The sequence below is a fragment of the Gastrolobium bilobum genome, unplaced genomic scaffold (genome assembly GCF_033153095.1).
Source record: "Gastrolobium bilobum isolate Gb01-03AN ecotype WA unplaced genomic scaffold, APGP_CSIRO_Gbil_v1 utg21582, whole genome shotgun sequence".
Lineage (NCBI taxonomy): Eukaryota > Viridiplantae > Streptophyta > Magnoliopsida > Fabales > Fabaceae > Gastrolobium > Gastrolobium bilobum.
This window is the reverse complement of record NW_026899045.1, coordinates 48,607-66,692: the sequence shown is the minus strand read 5'-3', so window position 1 is coordinate 66,692 and position 18,086 is coordinate 48,607. Positions and strand designations below refer to the sequence as shown.

Genomic DNA, 18,086 nt, shown 5'->3' with positions numbered 1-18,086 from the left:
TCCAACCGATGGCTCCTTGATACTTTTTGAGCTTGTCAAGCAACAATTCTTCTTGTTCCTTGGTAAGAAATGAAGAAATGATCACAGGAAGGGTGTTGTTGTTTCCCAGATATGCATACTTCAAATGTTGGGGAATGGGTTTTAGTTCTAACTCAGGAGGTTTTTCTGAAGAAGGTCTTTTGAGCTGCTTCTCTTTTTCAGTTCTTATCAAAGGTTCAAGCCTTATTTCTTGCAGATAGCAACTTTACTCTTCCTGTTGTGGATCTTCTTCTTCTTCCTCGTATTCTTCTTCCTCTATTTTTCTGCTAGGCTGATTGTCTAACAAAGTGAGAGCAGAATATTCTTCCAAGTCTTCTCCTTCATCCTGGAACTTTATTGCTTTGACAATATTGAACTTGATCTCATCGTCATGAACTCTCATGGTTAGTTCCCTTTTTTGTACATTGATAACTGCTCCTCCAGTTGCTAGGAACGGTCTACCCAGGATGATGGGAATGTCAATGTCAGCTTCATAATCCAGAATGATGAAGTCAGCAGGTAAGATAAATTTGTCTACTTTCACTAGCAGATCTTCAATCTTCCCTTCTGGCTTGACGATGGATCTGTCTGCCATTTGCAAAGTCACTGTGGTGGGTTTAGCTGGTCCAGTGGATAATTGTTTGAAGACAGATAGGGGCATGAGATTGATGTTGGCCCCTAAATCACACAAGGTTTTCCCTTGGTACGTGTTTCCTATAATGCAAGGAATGGTGAAGCTTCCTGGGTCTTGAAGCTTAGGTGGGAGTCTGCCTAAGTACTGGCAACTCTCTTGTGTCATTTTTACAGTCTCATATTCTGTTATTCCTCTTTTTTATAGAGGACATCTTTCATGAATTTTACGTACCTGTGCATCTGTTCTAGTGCGTCCACCAGAGGAATGTTGATGTGAAGTTGTTTTAAAATGTCCAGGAACTTTCCAGAGTGCTTATCCTCCTGTTGCTTTTTTGTTCTTTGAGGGAACAGAATTTTAGTTGATATTTTCCTGCTTTGAGTTGGACTGATTGGTTGGTTGTTGGCTTCCTTTTCAGGTTCTGGGTTCTGTTCATCTGTGACTGGTAATTGTTGCTGTGCTTTTGGGGCTGCTTCAGGTGCTTCAGTTTGTTCCTTTTCCTTTGGTTGAACTGTGGGTTGTGCTGTGACTTTCCCACTTCTTAAGGTGACAACTTTGATTTTCTCTGAAGGGAGATAGGTGTTACTTTTGGCGAGGTTGTTGAAGGAACGTCAGTATTCCCTGCTAGTGATCCTTGTGTTCTGGTTTGAAGGTTGGCAGCAATCTGCCCCAAATGGGACTCAATGTTCCTGACCACTGCATCATTCCTGGTGACATATTCCTTGACATAATTTTCCAGGGTGTTGATGCGTTGGTCATCTCTGTGGAATGGAACGTAGTTGTTTCTTCTTTGTTCAGACGTTCCACTGCTGCTACCTTGCTGATACTGCTGCTGATTGTTGTTGAATGGTCTTTAGTTAATGGGTGGCCTCCATTGGGTGTTGTGGTTTTGATCCTTAATGATAGTTCCTCCAAGGCTTGAATGTGTATTTCGTCTTGCTTGTTGATTGTCTCTGGTGAAGTTCCTATTGCCAAAATTTTCTGCATAACACACCAATGCAATGGATGGGCAGTCTGTTGAGTCATGAAGGTCACCACAGGCTGAGCATGGTTCTGTTTCAGTTGCTGTGAGTTGTAAGACTTCCATCCTTGGTGCTGCTTGGTCAGCTCTCAGGTTCTTCACTTCATTCATGAGTGATGCCAGCTGGGCTTCCATGGCTGTTTGTTTATCCAGTTCTAGCATGCCTGGCTTCCTCACTGGGCTCACTCTGTCTATTGGCCATTGGAGACATCTTTCAACAGTCCCTTCTATGATTTCGTATCTTGATTCAAGTGTTCCTGTAAAGAAATATCCTCCTGCAGCAAAATCTAGGTGAGATTAAGAAGTATGGTCAACTCCTTTATAGAAAGATTGTAACACTCCCCAACTCTCTACCCCATGGTTTGGACATTTTCTTATGATGTCCTTGTATCTCTCCCATGCTTCATAGAGATTTTCTCTATAAAACATTCTGAAGTTAGAGATTTCAGCTATAACATCAGCTTGTCGAGACATTGGGAGAAACCTTTCTATGAACTTGTTAGAGAGTTCTTCCCATGTGTGGATTGATCCAGGGGTGAGAGTTTTCATCCATGTTTTAACTATTAAGCCCAAGGAGTGAGGGAACAACCTCATTCTCATGCTCTCCACTGTTACACCCTCAGCATTAAAATTATCACAAATATCTTGGAATGTTGTGAGGTGTGTGTAAGGATCTTCTGCAGGGATTCCATTGAAGACCCCTGTTTCCCTAATCATGTGGAACATGATAGGTTTTAGTTCAAAATTTGGTGCTACAGGGGGAAGGATTACTCCCCTATCTGGTCTGTTCCTGAAAGAAGCAGCCACAGTTCTGAAGTTCTGTTCAGAGGGAAACTCTTCATTGTTATTATTGTGATCAGCCATGTTTTCAGGAAATCCTTCTCTGAGGTTCCTTCTTCTCCTATGGAGTGTGCGTTCTGGCTCAAGATCAAAGAGAAACTCAGGTACTTCAATGGAGTGGTTAGAGTCTGTTTCAAACTCTTCACTCATAAACCAATAACACAAGGTATATATATATGTACAACAGATTCAGTGATAAAGAGAAAAAAAATATAAAAGTAAAGTCAGATATACAGTATATGTGTTAGAAAATAATGATAAGAACAATAGTTAGTGGTTTACTGATGGTGGAAAAATATAAGTTCTGATAGGGGACGTTCCTCTGTTCTTGCAGAACACAGATTCGTCCCTTAGTTCCAACCCAAGTGCGCAAGTGCACGCATCAAGTAATAAAGGGAGTATTAATGCCTAAATTATCGTTCCCACGAGGATAGAGTGCTAATTATTGTTTTATCACTGTTTATAAAGAGTGAAAATGAGAAGAAAAGTTAGTAAATGAACTGTCGGGTCAAACGTTCCCTATTGTCTTGACAACGTTCCTCAGGAACAGTAGGTTCAACCTGATGGCAAACAGTTGCTCGCTGCATTATGTATGTGATCCTTCCTATTTAGAAGAAGGTGAGATAATAATCATTGGAGTTTTTATAAGTACTAAATGAAATAAAATAAAACTACTAAAACAGAAATAACTATAATCAAGAGACAACAGGGTGGTGGTTAAAACAGTTTAACAGAAGGAACAGATTCACTGTTTCACTCTTAAAGGGGTTGTTTTCTCTACTCAAGACTTTGCACCTTTTGGCTTTGTCCCAGTTTCTTTGCCTGCCAACTCTGATTCCTCAGCTCATGGTCTAGATGGCTCACAGGTTTCCATATTCCTATGGCTCCCTTGACTCCAATAGGTACTTATTTCAGAACCTTAAAATGGACGAGTTGACCCCTTATTCCTAAGGTGACCAGTAGCGTTTTTGCCATGACATCTACCTTCCCCCAATGGCTAAGCTGTCTGAAATCCCTTTCTTATGGAAGTTCCTTTCTCAGTATGTACCCAATTTCCATTGGCGCACAATGAATATAGCTTACTTAGCCAAAGAAATACAAAAAGCTTCGGTCAAGAGTTTTGAAAACAGTTCTTTAAGAGTTTCACAGTTTACCCGTTCCACAGATAGTTCAGCTCATGGCTGATAGTTTAAACATAATTATTCTCAACTTAGATCATATAGACCCGAGATTCAGTCAAGAGATAACGATTGGAACGAAGAGAAAAACACTTATATTAATTTAAAAGACAGTTTACAAAAAGAAACAGAAAATGGAGAAAGATGGGTATTTGCTCGTGAGGAGTCTTGATGGTTGTTTACAGAGAAGAGAAAAGGGGTTGTCACTTAACTACAGTTACAACTGAAAATTAAACTAAGTTACTAACTACTCCTAAGTGATCTCTTCCTTTCGGACTGCAAACCCTCCAGGATTCGATGATGTTTTTGTGTGAGGGTGGTCCTATTTATAGCTGGAAGAGGAGTTGCAAGACTGTAATTCCCTTAGAGCTAGTTGCTTGAATGAGGGGACGGGACGGTGGCAGCAGAGTGTGAATCTTGCGTGAATTACTGAATGGAACAGGGTTTGGTGATGATTAGCCGTTTGTTTGCAGACCTTCCCATGTTTTGCTTCTGTTTTCAGCCAATGAGAACTCTTGATTCTCTGCTCTTCACGTTTCCAGCTGCTCAATTGGTGCACCGCCTTACTTTTTAGAAGTCTTTAACTCTACGTTACCTGCAAAGTGTACAGAAGCATTAAATGAATGGAGCAGGTGCATTAAATGCGTCTCAGTCCGTTCCCCTTTTAATATATTTTAAAGGAATACGTTACCATTCGTTCCCCCACTGTGTTTTTGTCACAAATGTGTAAAACAAGTGATTCTCATGCTGAAGTTACTATCAGATGAGGAAACGTATGGTATTTTGCTATCAAAATGGGCTTAGATGGGAACGAATTTACGTCCCATCACATAGTTCATGGGATCTCCACTCTTCTAGGTAGAGTTATCGCAATGCTCAACAACTGATAGCCTTAAACCCATTCCTTTCGACAAATTTTGAACCAGCTCTCTAGGAATCCCTTTGGTTAATGGATCCGTTATGTTCTCCTTAGACTTAACATAGTCAATTGAAATGATTCCATTCGAGAGTAGTTGTCTAACGGTATCATGTCTTCGACGTATATGTCTAGACTTACCGTTGTACATGACATTCTTGGCCCTTCCAATAGCTGCTTGGCTATCACAATGTATGCGTACGGCTGGGACCGGTCTTGGCCAATTGGGAACATCCTCAATAAAATTACGAAGCCATTCGACTTCTTCATCGGCCTTGTCTAAAGCAATAAATTCTGCTTCCATGGTTGACCTTGCAATGCAGGTTTGTTTGGACGATTTCCAAGACACAGCACCTCCACCAAGGGTGAACACATATCCACTTGTGGATCTAGTGTCGTTAGAGCCGGTGATCCAATTTGCATCACAATACCTTTCTATAACTGCGGGGTATTTCTCGTAATGCAAAGCAAAATTTTGAGTATACTTCAGGTATCCCAAAACTCTTACCATAGCTTTCCAATGATTTTCATTTGGATTACTGGTAAAGCGACTTAACAGACTTACTGCATAAGCAATATCAGGTCTGGTGCAGTTCATAACATACATCAAGCTTCCCAACACTTGAGCATATAGCTTTACCAGTGTTCTTTAATAGACTAAGATTAAAATCGACAGGGTTCCTCAAAGGAGTTATATTCAAACTTTTGAATTTCTCAAGAACCTTAGCTATATAGTGAGCCTGTGATAAAGCCAACCCTGTAGATGTTCTATGGATTTTAATACCTAGGATAACGTCTGCTATCCCCATATCTTTCATATCAAACTTACTTTTAAGTAATTGTTTAGTGGCTTTATTCATTTGATTATTACTACCCATGATCAACATGTCGTCTACATAAAGACAGACAATGGCAAACCCTTTTTCAGTATTTCGAACATAGACACATTTGTCACATTCATTAATTCGAAAACCATTTGACAACATAACTTTGTCAAATTTTTCATGCCATTGTTTTGGAGCTTGCTTTAACCCGTAAAGGGATTTTATTAAGCGACAAACTTTTCGTTCTTGTCCTGGAACAACAAAACCTTCAGGTTGTTCTAAGTATATCTCTTCTTCAAGGTCGCCATTTAAGAAGGCGGTTTTGACATCCATTTGATGTATTTCTAATCCATTCAATACAGCTATCGCGATCAACATCCTAATGGATGTGATTCTTGTAACAGGTGAATAAGTATCGAAATAATCGAGACCTTCACGTTGCCTGTAGCCTTTTACCACAAGCCTTGCTTTATATTTATCAATAGTGCCATTCTCTTTCATTTTTCTTTTGAATACCCACTTACTTCCTAAAGGCTTATTGCCAGGAGGAAGATTTACCAATTCCCAAGTGTGGTTGGACAAGATAGACTCTATCTCACTATTGATAGCCTCTTCCCAGAATGGTCCTTCCGGGGACGTTATAGCTTCCTTATACGTCCGAGGCTCATTTTCTAATAAATATGTCATAAAATCAGGTCCAAAGGATGTGGCGGTCCTTTGCCTCTTGCTACGTCTAGGTTCATCTTCTACATCCTCTACAGGATCAGTATCAGTTGTAGCATCTCGAGGTATCACAACCTGATCATCATTACTACCACTTGATTCATGTATTTTCTTATACGAAAATACATCTTCAAAGAAAGTAACTTCCCTTGATTCAATAACCGTATTAACATGTATATCTGAAACGTCAGATTTATACACAAGAAACCGATAAGCACTACTATTAAGTGCATAACCGATGAATACACAATTCACGGTTTTAGGTCCGATTTTCAACCTTTTGGGTTTAGGAACTGCAACCTTAGCCAAGCACCCCCACACTCTAAAGTATTTCAGGGATGGCTTCTTTCCTTTCCATATGTCATATGGTATGTTATTAGTCTTTTTGTGAGGCATTCTATTAATAATGTAATTAGCCGTCAACATGGCTTCCCCCCACAAATTCTGTGGTAAACTGGATGTTATTAACATAGCATTCATCATCTCTTTCAATGTCCGATTTTTCCTTTCTGCAATTCCATTTGATTGCGGTGAATAAGGAGCTATTGTCTGGTGTATAATACCAGACTCTATACAGAATTCCTCGAAGGGGCCATCATATTCTCCCCCACGATCGCTCCTTACCATTTTAATTTTCTTGTTGAGTTGATTCTCAACTTCATTTTTATATTGCTTAAAAGCAACAATAGCTTCATCTTTACTATTAAGTAGGTACACATAACAATATCTACTGCAATCATCAAAAAATGTAATAAAGTATTTCTTATTACCCCTAGATGGTGTAGATTTCATGTCACATATATCAGTATGTATTAAATCTAACAGTTCGGTTGATCTTTCAATTGATTTAAAAGGTAATTTCGAAAATTTTGATTCAACACATACTTGGCACTTATTATTTAAACATTCAAATTTAGGTAATAAGTCTAAATGAATTAAACTTTTAATTGACCTTAAATTAACATGTCCTAATCTATTATGCAATAAGTTAGAAGACTCAAGCAAGTAAATAGAAGTAGTAGTATTATTAATAATATTGGAATTGTTTACAGTCATCACATTCAGTTTGAAAAGGTCCTCACTAAGGTATCCCTTTCCTACATACACATCATTCTTAGTAAGTACAAACTTATCAGAAACAAATACAAGTTTAAAGCCATTCTTGCTTAACAGAGATCCAGAAACTAAGTTCTTGCGAATATCAGGCACATGGAGCACATCATTCAGTGTCACTATCTTGCCAGATGTCATCTTCAAAGCCACTTTGCCCACACCTTCAACTTTTGAAGTAGATGAGTTACCCATATAAAGTTTCTCATCATTATCAGTGGGAGTATAGGAGGAGAACATCCACTTGTTTGAACAGACATGTCTGGTGGCACCAGTGTCCACCCACCATTCCTTAGAGTCTCCCATCAGATTGCACTCCATCACCACTGCTGCCAGATTCAGTTCTTCAACCTGATCAGCAATATCAACCATATTGGCTTGAGTGCTATTCTTTTTCTTATTGAACTTTTGTAGCTTCCTCTAATCTTTCTTTTGTTCCTTCTTACAGTCCTTTGCACGGTGGCCAGGATTCCCACAATTGTAACAGTTGCCTTTGAACTTCTTGCCCTTTCCTTGCTTGGCATTTCCATCTTCAGAATATTTCCTCTTCTTTGACTTTGATCCCTCTTCAACTACATTAGCCTTAGAGATCATAGGATTGTTGCCATTTCTTTTGTTAGACATCTTATTGTCTTCTTCTATTCTCAATCTTGTAACCAGATCTTCAAGTGACAGTTCCTTGCGCTTATGCTTCAGATAATTCTTGAAGTCTCTCCAAGAATTTGGTAACTTTTCTATGAAAGCAGCAACTTGGAAAGACTCACTAAGAGACATTCCCTCTGCATGAATTTCATGCACAATCACTTGAAGTTCCTCAACTTGACTCACAACAGATTTGGAGTCTTGCATCTTGAAGTCCAAGAATCTGCCAACTATGAATTTCTTCAAGGCAACATCCTCAGTTTTATACTTCTTGTCCAAACTATCCCAAAGTTCCTTACTAGTCTTCAGGGTACAATACACATTATACAATGAGTTGTCCAGAGCATTGAGAATATAGTTCCTGCAAAGGAAGTCAGAATGCTTAAAAGCATCAATGGCAGCAACCTTTTCCTTGTCAGATTCTTCTCCCTCATTCAGTTTAGGAGCATCTTCCTTGAGGAATCGGTCCAGACTCAGAGTTGTCAAATAGAACAACATCTTCTGTTGCCAGCGTTTGAAATTTGTTCCATTCAGTTTTTCAGGCTTATCAGAATGTATTGGAACAGAGGTAGTAAGATTGGCATTGTTTGTACTTATAGTAGCCATTTCTGTTACACAAACAGAATTCGAAATTAATCACACAGATTAACTTATCACACAGATTAATAATACAAATTAATCACACGGTAAATAAAAATAGATACAGTATATAAAATAAAGCAGAATATACTGATCACAGGTTCAAAACACCAAAATTGTCTTAAGATTGTTATTGAAGACAGTGGGTGATGTTATATCACTAATAGATTTGAACCCATGTATTAAGCAGAGGAGGTAGATAATCAGAATCATCATTGTGCAATTATAAATATAAAATACAGACTTACTTGATACGTATGAAGTACACAGAATTAGAATGATGTTACAGACAGAATGATATGTCAGAAGAGGAATTAAAATCTGAGCCCACAGAACATGTCTCCTTAAGACAATTTGCCCCCTCACAGATGCCAAAGGTTGATGGACACTTGTCTCCCAGGATAGAACAGATTTCGTCTGAAGAATGGTGACACTACCAATCAACAACCCAAACGAACACAACAATTGCCAGAGGAAAGTACACTGGAGGATGAAAGACTGTATGCAAAACCGGAAGGAGAAAAATTCCGGCAGAGTTTCAGTGCAGAAAAATCGGATTAATTTCTGAAGGTGTCAGTGCAGAAAAATCACGATGAACAGTCGTCGGCGGAGAACCGCTGTGTCTGACGGCGGAGAACGGGTGCGACCGGTGACCGTTCCGACGAACAGGTACAACCGGCGGGTAGAAACGTTTGGGTTGGAGGGAAGCAACGGATATTTTTTTGGACAAAATATTAAAAAATTATTTAATAAAAAATTATTTTTATTACACACAACCGAACCGAGCCGAGCCGGACGGACGGCGGCGCGTGGTGGACTAAAGCCTACCTAGCTCCTCCCCCTACATAAAATATGTAGTGACTCAAGGGTCAAACTAGGAGAGTGAGGTGGGAGCTTATATACTCTCCCACTTCCTACTAATTGTCCAATGTGGGACTTGTTAAACCCACACACCTCTTCATCTTCCTTTTTCTCTTTTCTTTATTAACCCACTTCTTATTCATAACCAATGGATCATTGTACATTAATTCTTTCATTAATTCAAACAAAGGCATCAAGCTTGCTATGGTTTAAGGTTTCACCACATTCTCCACTATTTACATAATGACGTTAATTTATTCTTAGAATAATGTCATGTAAGTTTTAACTTACTAGCATATGTCATTCTCCACTCATTTGAGCCATACCTAATTTAATACCTTCTTCTATCAATATACACAATATTTATTTTCCTGAGGTAAATAACAGTTTAAGCATGTACGTACGTAGTAAGAGTTTATAGCCTAGCTGTCTACCTTTAATCTATTTTGATTTATGGATAAAACATGTATGGTTTATGCTTTTTGTTTTTTGTTTTGTTTTGATATTTTTTGCCGTCACAGCAGTGGCGGAGCCAAGTTTATTAATTAGGGGGAATTTTTTTTTTTGTTACCGATTCAACCATACACTCTCCAATCCATTCTCGCTCTCTTCTTCTTATTATGTTTTAATTTTTTCACATGAATTTTCCACTACACTCTTGGAAGGAATTGTGGTTTAATCATTATTTTATAATTCGATTTTAATATTAAAAATATTTATACTATTAATTGTTTATATATTAACAAATCATCTAATCAATTTTGATGTTAAAATTCATTTACTCAGATAATATGAAATATATCCTATAAAAAGAAAAGACAATATGAATTTTTTTGCAATGTATCCAAATTATTATTATTTTAAATTTTCATCAGCAGTATCCTAATTTATTATTATCCTTTCATTTCCTTGATTGTTTATTATGAGGTGAATTACAACTACAACGATCTCAATTCATCGAGAATCTTCATCAAATATTGGGAGCCCCTCATCGTTGGATCATTTCATAGGGACACGTGGATGACACAACCCAATATCCTCCCAACTTGAATAATGAAACGTAGCCACAAATTCATAAAATTACAATGTCCCTACCACGTCGTCTCTCCACTTTATATATGCACACCACTCTCCCTTTACTTCTCACCTAAAAACGAAGTTTCCGGTATAAGAATTCTCTCCACTATCCCCTACTTTCTGGTACTAGTTCAGTTCTCTTTGACTTTAACTCACAAACATAGCTTCTCTTTGAGTCTAAGAATCCAAACACAATGACGTTTTGCAGCAAGAAGTTGAGAATGGAGGAGTGATGAGTCCTTGGCTACGCCCTTGGTCTCCTTAAAAGGCCAGCTCAATTCTTCAAAACTTTTGGGGGCAGCCGTCCACCCTAGCCTCCCCCTGGCTCCGCCTCTGCATCACAGGTTCTGTCGCCGGAACTCACACTCAGAGTTATGGAAAATGTATTAGAGAAATCATTTTGAGTTGCAAGTCTCTAAAGTCTGAATTATATTTTTATTTTTTGCCGTTTGGCTAGTAAACTATTTTGACATTAGTAACGTATCAAACAGGTAGGTTTTTTTTTTTTTTGAAAAATCTTTATAACTAAGTATACGAGGATGGGTTTTTTTGTTCTTGTTTTAGTTTTTGTTTCTTTTGAAAAAGTCTATTTCATTTTAGAAGACAGTCGAGTCTATTTATTTATTTATTATTGAGCTTAACTTTGTACGGTCTCAGGTTTTTGAAGAGAAGGAAAGGATACAAGTTGTGATGCCAAAAATGGAGATTCCAAATTTGTTTGACTTTGTTAGCAATGAAGAGATTCCACTTTTCTGGGCTCGTAGGAAGTTCCCTGCTATTGCTTTAGCATTCGTGTTCGGGGAAGTCAGAGAGAATGGAGAGATACAGACAGAGACAGACATCATCTCAGATTTGTCTGGCATTGTTGATCTCCACTTGTTTATAGACGGCCAAGAAACAAGTCATAAATATTACCATTATTGCAGCGTTGGGGAAGATCAGGTGTTTCTATGTGATGAAGAGTGGCAAGGTCTTGATGCATGTCTTGGAGATGATTGGAAGGTCGTTCAGGTTCAAATTGAATCATCATTGAATCTGAGTCGATGGGGAGTTTATGTGTGCAAAGAGAAAACAAATACAGAGGATATCTGATTCAGCCTTCCCAATCCAAACTCCTCAGGAGACAACTACATGCCAATACCACTGTTGAGATATATAGTCCCACATTGGTTGTATGAGCAACTAATGTGGAGTTTATAAGGCTTTGGGCACTCCCACCCTTTGAGCTAGCTTTTGAGGTGGTGTATCCCAAGGTTCTTTACATGGTATCAGAGCCTAACAAGATCCGTATCTTTCTGGTAGACCCACTGTCTACTAAGTAAAAGTCTCCCCGGAAATTGTCATCGTCGTCAGTTTCCGGCCACCGTCTGCCACCACCTTCCTCCACCGGAAAAAATTTTCGGTGACCGTTCTGATAAAAAAAGTACATCAACAGACTCAGAAGAAGCTGGTCTACCCCACACCGCAAGACCCACCGTCATCAGAGGTTGACAGCACCGTTTGACCGCCGTTGACCGCCACCACCGATCACTTTTCCGTCACTTTTTCTGGCGAGCCACCCACAATTGTGATCGTCACAAGGAGGCAGTTCTTTCCTTCCAAGGCCCGCTCCTAAATTCCCATTGACGCACCCTCACGCACGTGAAACATACGCGCAACTTCCACCATCAGGATCGCCCTCTTGTGGTTTTGAATTCATTGTGGCCCTTCCGAAGCATTTCTCCTCTTTCTATTACTATTAACAACATCTTTGTTTTAGAGAATTGTTCTTGATCCATGGCTGATTCTAGCTCATTTATCCTTCCTCAAGATATTTCTCAGCTCACGATCCCTGGTTCCACTTCTACTGTTGTGCATACAGGTAATAACGTTGCTGGTTTCACTAAAAGTTCATCATTTGGTCATTGGGTTCTTGATTCTGGTGCCTCTGATCATATTTCTGGTAATAAATCTTTGTTTTCCTCTCTTTCTACCTCTGGTTATTTGCCTGCTGTCACTATGGCTAATGGTTCCCAGGTTCAGTCTCATGGGATTGGAACAGTACATCTCTTTCCGTCCATTACTATTGATAATGTGCTCTGTGTCCTTGGTTCACCCTTTAATCTCCTTTCCATTAGCCGTTTAATACGTTCTCTTGATTGTCTCATTTCTTTTACCCAAAATTCTGTTGTTTTACAGGATCGAAATTCAGGGAGGACAATTGGCGGCGGATTTGAGTCTAATGGCCTTTACTTGCTCTCCAACTCCTCTCATACTCATTCTGTATTAGATTCTCCACTCACTATTCATGCTCAGTTAGGTCATCCTACTCTTACAAAGCTCCAGAAGATGGTGCCACGTTTGTCCAAGTTGTCCACTTTGCAATGTGAATCATGTCAATTTGGGAAACATACTCGTAGTTCTTTTCCTGATAGAGTCAATCGTGATGCCTCTTCTCCTTTTAGTTTGGTTCACTCTGATGTTTGGGGACCCAATCGTACTGAATCAACTCGGGTTATAGATATTTTGTTACCTTTATTGACGATTGTTCTTCATATTTCAGAAGTTTTATCATGAAATTCTTACTCAATTTGGTATTCCTATACCCACTTTTCGTAGTGATAATGCTCGTGAGTATCTGTCTCAACCATTTCAATCATTCATGGCTTCTCACGTCATTCTTCACCACACATCATGTGCTCACCCCCCCAACAAAACGGGGTTGCTGAAAGAAAAAATCGTCATCTTATTGAAACAACTCGGACACTCTTAATTCATGGGAATGTTCCTACCAGTTTTTGGGGTGATGTTGTTCTCACCGCATGCTATCTTATTAATCGCATGCATTCCTCTGTCCTTGGTAACCAGGTACCGTACTCTATCTTGTTTCCTCACCAGCCTTTACATTCCTTACCCCTTCGTATTTTTGGTTCTACTTGTTTTGTCCATGAACTTGGTCCCAATCGTGACAAGTTGTCTGCCAAATCCCACAAATGTGTGTTCCTCGGTTACACTCGGACACAAAAAGGTTATCGGTGTTACTCTCCAAGTCTCCGTCGCTCTTTTGTCTCGGCGGATGTTACTCTCTTTGAGTCTGTGCCATTTTTTGGCTCCACCTCTGTTCCTGATGACTCTGTTGATACTCAGTTACCTTTACCCTATGTTCCAATTCAATATGTTCCGGCACCAGATTCCACACCACCACCGCCTACTGTCACTTCTCCATATGTCCCAGCACCAGATCCTCCTCTCCAAGTTTATCACTGTCGCTCACATCCACCCATACCCCACGACATTGATGAGGTTCCTATGGACTCAGATCTGCCGTCATCAACTCCTGCGGCTTCGATCCCGCCCTCCGACATTGACCTACCCATTGCTCTCCGAAAAGGTACTCGTAATATTTGTCCTCCACCCAGGTATTCAGTAAATATGAGTTATCATCGCCTTTCTCCATCACATTTTGCTTGTCTTTCTTCTTTGTCTTCTGTATCCGTTCCTAAGACTACAGGTGAGGCATTATCCCATCCCGGATGGCGATAGGCTATGATTGACGAGATGTGTGCACTTCATGGCAGTGGTACTTGTGATTTGGTTCCTCTTCCATCTGAAAAATCTGTTGTTGGATGTAGATGGATATTTACTGTCAAGGTTGGTCCTGATGGACACGTGGATCGTCTCAAAGCACGTTTGGTGGCTAAGGGATACACTTAGGTGTTTGGTGAAGATTATGGGGATACATTTTCTCCTTTTGCAAAAAAGGCGTCTGTTCGCCTCTTTAGTACTATGGTTGCTATCCGTCACCAGCCCCTTTATCAATTGGATGTCAAAAATGCTTTCCTTAATGGTGATCTTGCTGAAGAGGTTTATATGGAGCAACCTCCTGGATTTGTTGCTCAAGGGGAGTCTAGTCTAGTTTGTCGACTCCGCAAATCTTTGTATGGTCTCAAACAGTCTCCACGAGCTTGGTTTGAGAGGTTTAGCACCATTGTCCAGCAGTTTGGTATGACTCGGAGTGTGGCTGATCACTCAGTCTTTTATCGCCACTCAGACTCTGGATCCATTTATTTGGTGGTATATCTTGATGACATTGTCATTACAGGTGATGACCATCAAGGCATTACTCAGTTAAAACAACATCTCAGTCATCATTTTCAAACAAAGGATCTCGGAAGACTACGATATTTCTTGGGAATTGAGTGGCTCAATCCAAGGATGGTATTGTGATATCCCAGAGGAAATATGCTATGGACATTCTAGAGGAGACAACTTTGTTGAATGCTAAGCCCGTCGATACCCCCATGGATCCAAATGTCAAGCTTATGCCAAATCAGGGGGAGCTGTTTTCTGATCCAGAAAGGTATAGAAGATTGGTTGGGAAGCTGAACTATCTTATAGTTACTCGACCAGACATCTCATTTATAGTCAGTGTAGTAAGTCAGTTCTTGAATTCTCCTTGTGAAGATCATTGGAATGCAGTGATCTGCATCCTCAAGTACATCAAGAATACTCCAGGTAAAGGTCTTCTCTATAAAAACAGAGGTCATACCAGAGTTGAGGGATACTCAGATGCTGATTGGGCAGGTTCTCCCAGTGATAGAAGATCCACATCTGGGTATTGTGTATTCCTTGGAGGTAACTTGGTTTCTTGGAAAAGCAAGAAACAAAGTGTAGTTGCCAGATCAAGTGTTGAAGCAGAATATCGCGGCATGGCCCCAACCACCTGTGAACTTATCTGGTTAAAACAACTATTGAAGGAACTCAAATTTGGAGACATTGGCACAACATCTCTCATTTGCGATAATCAAGATACTTTACATATTGCTTCCAATCCAGTGTTTCATGAAAGGACCAAGCACATTGAGATAGACAGTCATTTTGTTAGGGAAAATGTCCTCTCTGGAGATATAGTCTCTAGTTTTGTTAACTCAACTGATCAATTAGCTGATGTTTTCACTAAGTCTTTGAGAGGGCATAGGATAGATCACTTATGTAACAAGCTTCGTGCATATGATCTATATGCTCCAGCTTGAGGGGGAGTGTTGTAAATGATAGTTTAGAATAGTAGTATAGAAGTCCCACATCATGTATATCTCTTTGTATTTTCTTTCTTTTAAGTTATATAATAGACTCTCCGCTGTGTACTTGAGACACACGGATTACTTATAAATCTCTTTTTTCTTGATATTCAACATTGTATCAGAGCCTCGCTGCCCCCCCACTTTCTCTTGTGGAATTTCTTAGCACAGGTAGGCTGGGCCTGTTGCATCATCCACTCTTCAAGTCCAATGGACTGTCGTGTGAGGGGGCGTGTTGAGATATATAGTCCCACATTGGTTGTATGAGCAACTAATGTGGAGTTTATAAGGCTTTGGGAACTCCCACCCTTTGAGCTAGCTTTTGGGGTGGTGTATCCCAAGGTTCTTTACAACCACCAACAAGTATGGTTTTAAAAAGAACTCCTCAGATGTCTAAGCAGAGAATAAGATACGCGTCAGAAAATCGTAAACCAAGAGAAATATTTGGCTAGTATTTGCCTCTTCTAGATTTAGAAGAAACTCCCTCTGTTACAAGGTCATTTTGGAACACTAGGGCTGATATTAAAAGGGAAGCCTCAACTTCAGCCTCTGCCTCTGCCTATGGTGTAAGTTTAATGCAAGAACACGAACAATCTGACTGGGATGTGGTACAGGCCGTAGAGTTGTTGAAGGAGCTTGTGGAAAAACATATAACTGATGAGTTGTCTGAGGACATGCAAAGTGCATACCGAATTATTGAAGAAGTGATGAACTTTGCAAAGGGAAAAGGCCATGACAGGCGGGACATTAAAATGGATATTATCCTAGAGGCGCGTCATCATCATTCTGATGAAGCTCCAAGTCATCGCTATTGGGGGAAATTGCAGATAAAACACGGAGATCCAACGTTCAAAGCAATATACAGAAAGAAAGTTGAACTTCTTGTGGAAGCTGCGTTGAGAAATATATCATACTCTAAAGCCAACCCCAAATCCTTTTGCAATAATATTGTTCTATTGAGATGTCAGCCTACATCTACTGATGAATCTTCAAGCTCTAGCCATGGGTAATCCTTGGAGGAAGAGTACTACGGTCCTGTTGTTGTCAGATTTAGTAAGTGCACTAGTCAAACAAGTAATAAAATGATGAGTAAAGATCGTTCCCACGAGGATTTGTGTTCAAGCACTGACTAACCATATATACTTAAGTTGAATTAACCAAAAGATTATTAATTTGCATAGATTTCTTGTCACGAGAAATTAAACTGAATTGAATTAAAACTTGATAAACAAATAAAATGTGAATAATACTTTAAACAAGTAGACAATCATCAATTTCCCTCAAGCATGAATTTATGGATGAACCAATTTCCATTATGAATTACCTACTACAAAGAACTCTACTCAGACATAATTGAAATATAAACAAAGGAAGAAGAAAGATCAAACTCCATTGTCATGATAGTTGAGTCTTCAATCTTCAAGTGAAATTACATAGGAAAGTACTAACTATTACATAAACTAATCCTAAGGAATTTGGAAATTCAGAGAGAATGAGGAGTCAGATCAAATCTATGAAAGATCTGATCTGATCTCCCCTCTCCTAGTGTGATGGGAAAGGTCAGATTAGAATCTGAGAGAGATAATATGTCCAAATGTGAAGGCCCTTGCCTTATCTAGAGTTACAAAATACAACTGAATAATAACCAGAAACTGACATGGGCGCTAAAACGCTCATTCTTGGACATTTTAGCGCTCAACTTGGACGGATGAGCAACCACTTTTAACTGTCTTGGGCGCTAAAACATTCAATTTGAGCCTTTTAGCGCTCAGCACCAGAACATTTTCGCACAGCAGGGCGCTAAAATGTTCGATTTGGGCGTTTTAGCGCTCAGCACCAGCATCATTTTGAACAGCAGGGTGCTAAAACTCTTGACTTTGGGCGTTTTAGCGCCCAACACTTAGAATTTTCTCATTCTTCAGAATTTTCTTCCTTCTCTCTTTTGCTTCATTGAGCTTCATTTCCCTACAAGAACAATGCAAATTTTCAATAAAGCTTCCAGAACTTGTATTTAAGACTTTCTAGGACATTAACCCTCTTTTCTATCCATTTAATCACACAAATTAAACTAATTCATGCTTTAAAACCTTATAAACCAAGGGTTTATCACCTGTTTTGGAAGAATTGTTCAGCAGAATAGAGGAAGATACTATGAGCTTGAACAAAATGGGAAGTTGAAGGCATCTATTGTTCCAACTGTTAAACCAATTTTCGACGAATATCTGATGGAAGCAAGATTCATAATGGTGCGTGAAAATATTGCACAAGGAAATTTAAGATCGCAAATTATTATATGGGTATTGTCTGAATTGGGAAATTTTGAATTGGGAATGTCAGGATTGGGAAGATTTCAATCTTATTTCAGGAAGACACCTTATGGGAAGTTGAAGGCGGAGCTCATTGGTTGGCGCCTTGCAATGGGACTGTTTAAGTCAGTTTGTTTGGCTATGTTTTGTTTCCCTATTCTCATAATCTTCTATGGTTGTCAAATTGCACTAAAACTGTTTAAGTTCGTTTGTGTGCTTATGTTTGGTTTCGTTATTTTCATA

At 39.4% G+C, this 18,086-nt stretch overlaps 1 non-coding gene across 1 annotated transcript; it reads left to right on the top strand.

Annotated features, from left to right (window-relative positions):
* The first annotated feature begins 2,022 nt into the window (after nt 1-2,022).
* LOC133286494 (small nucleolar RNA R71) lies at nt 2,023-2,129 on the top strand. Its single transcript, XR_009748130.1, has one exon. It is a non-coding gene; the product is annotated as a small nucleolar RNA R71 (small nucleolar RNA).
* Nucleotides 2,130-18,086: the final 15,957 nt, after the last annotated feature.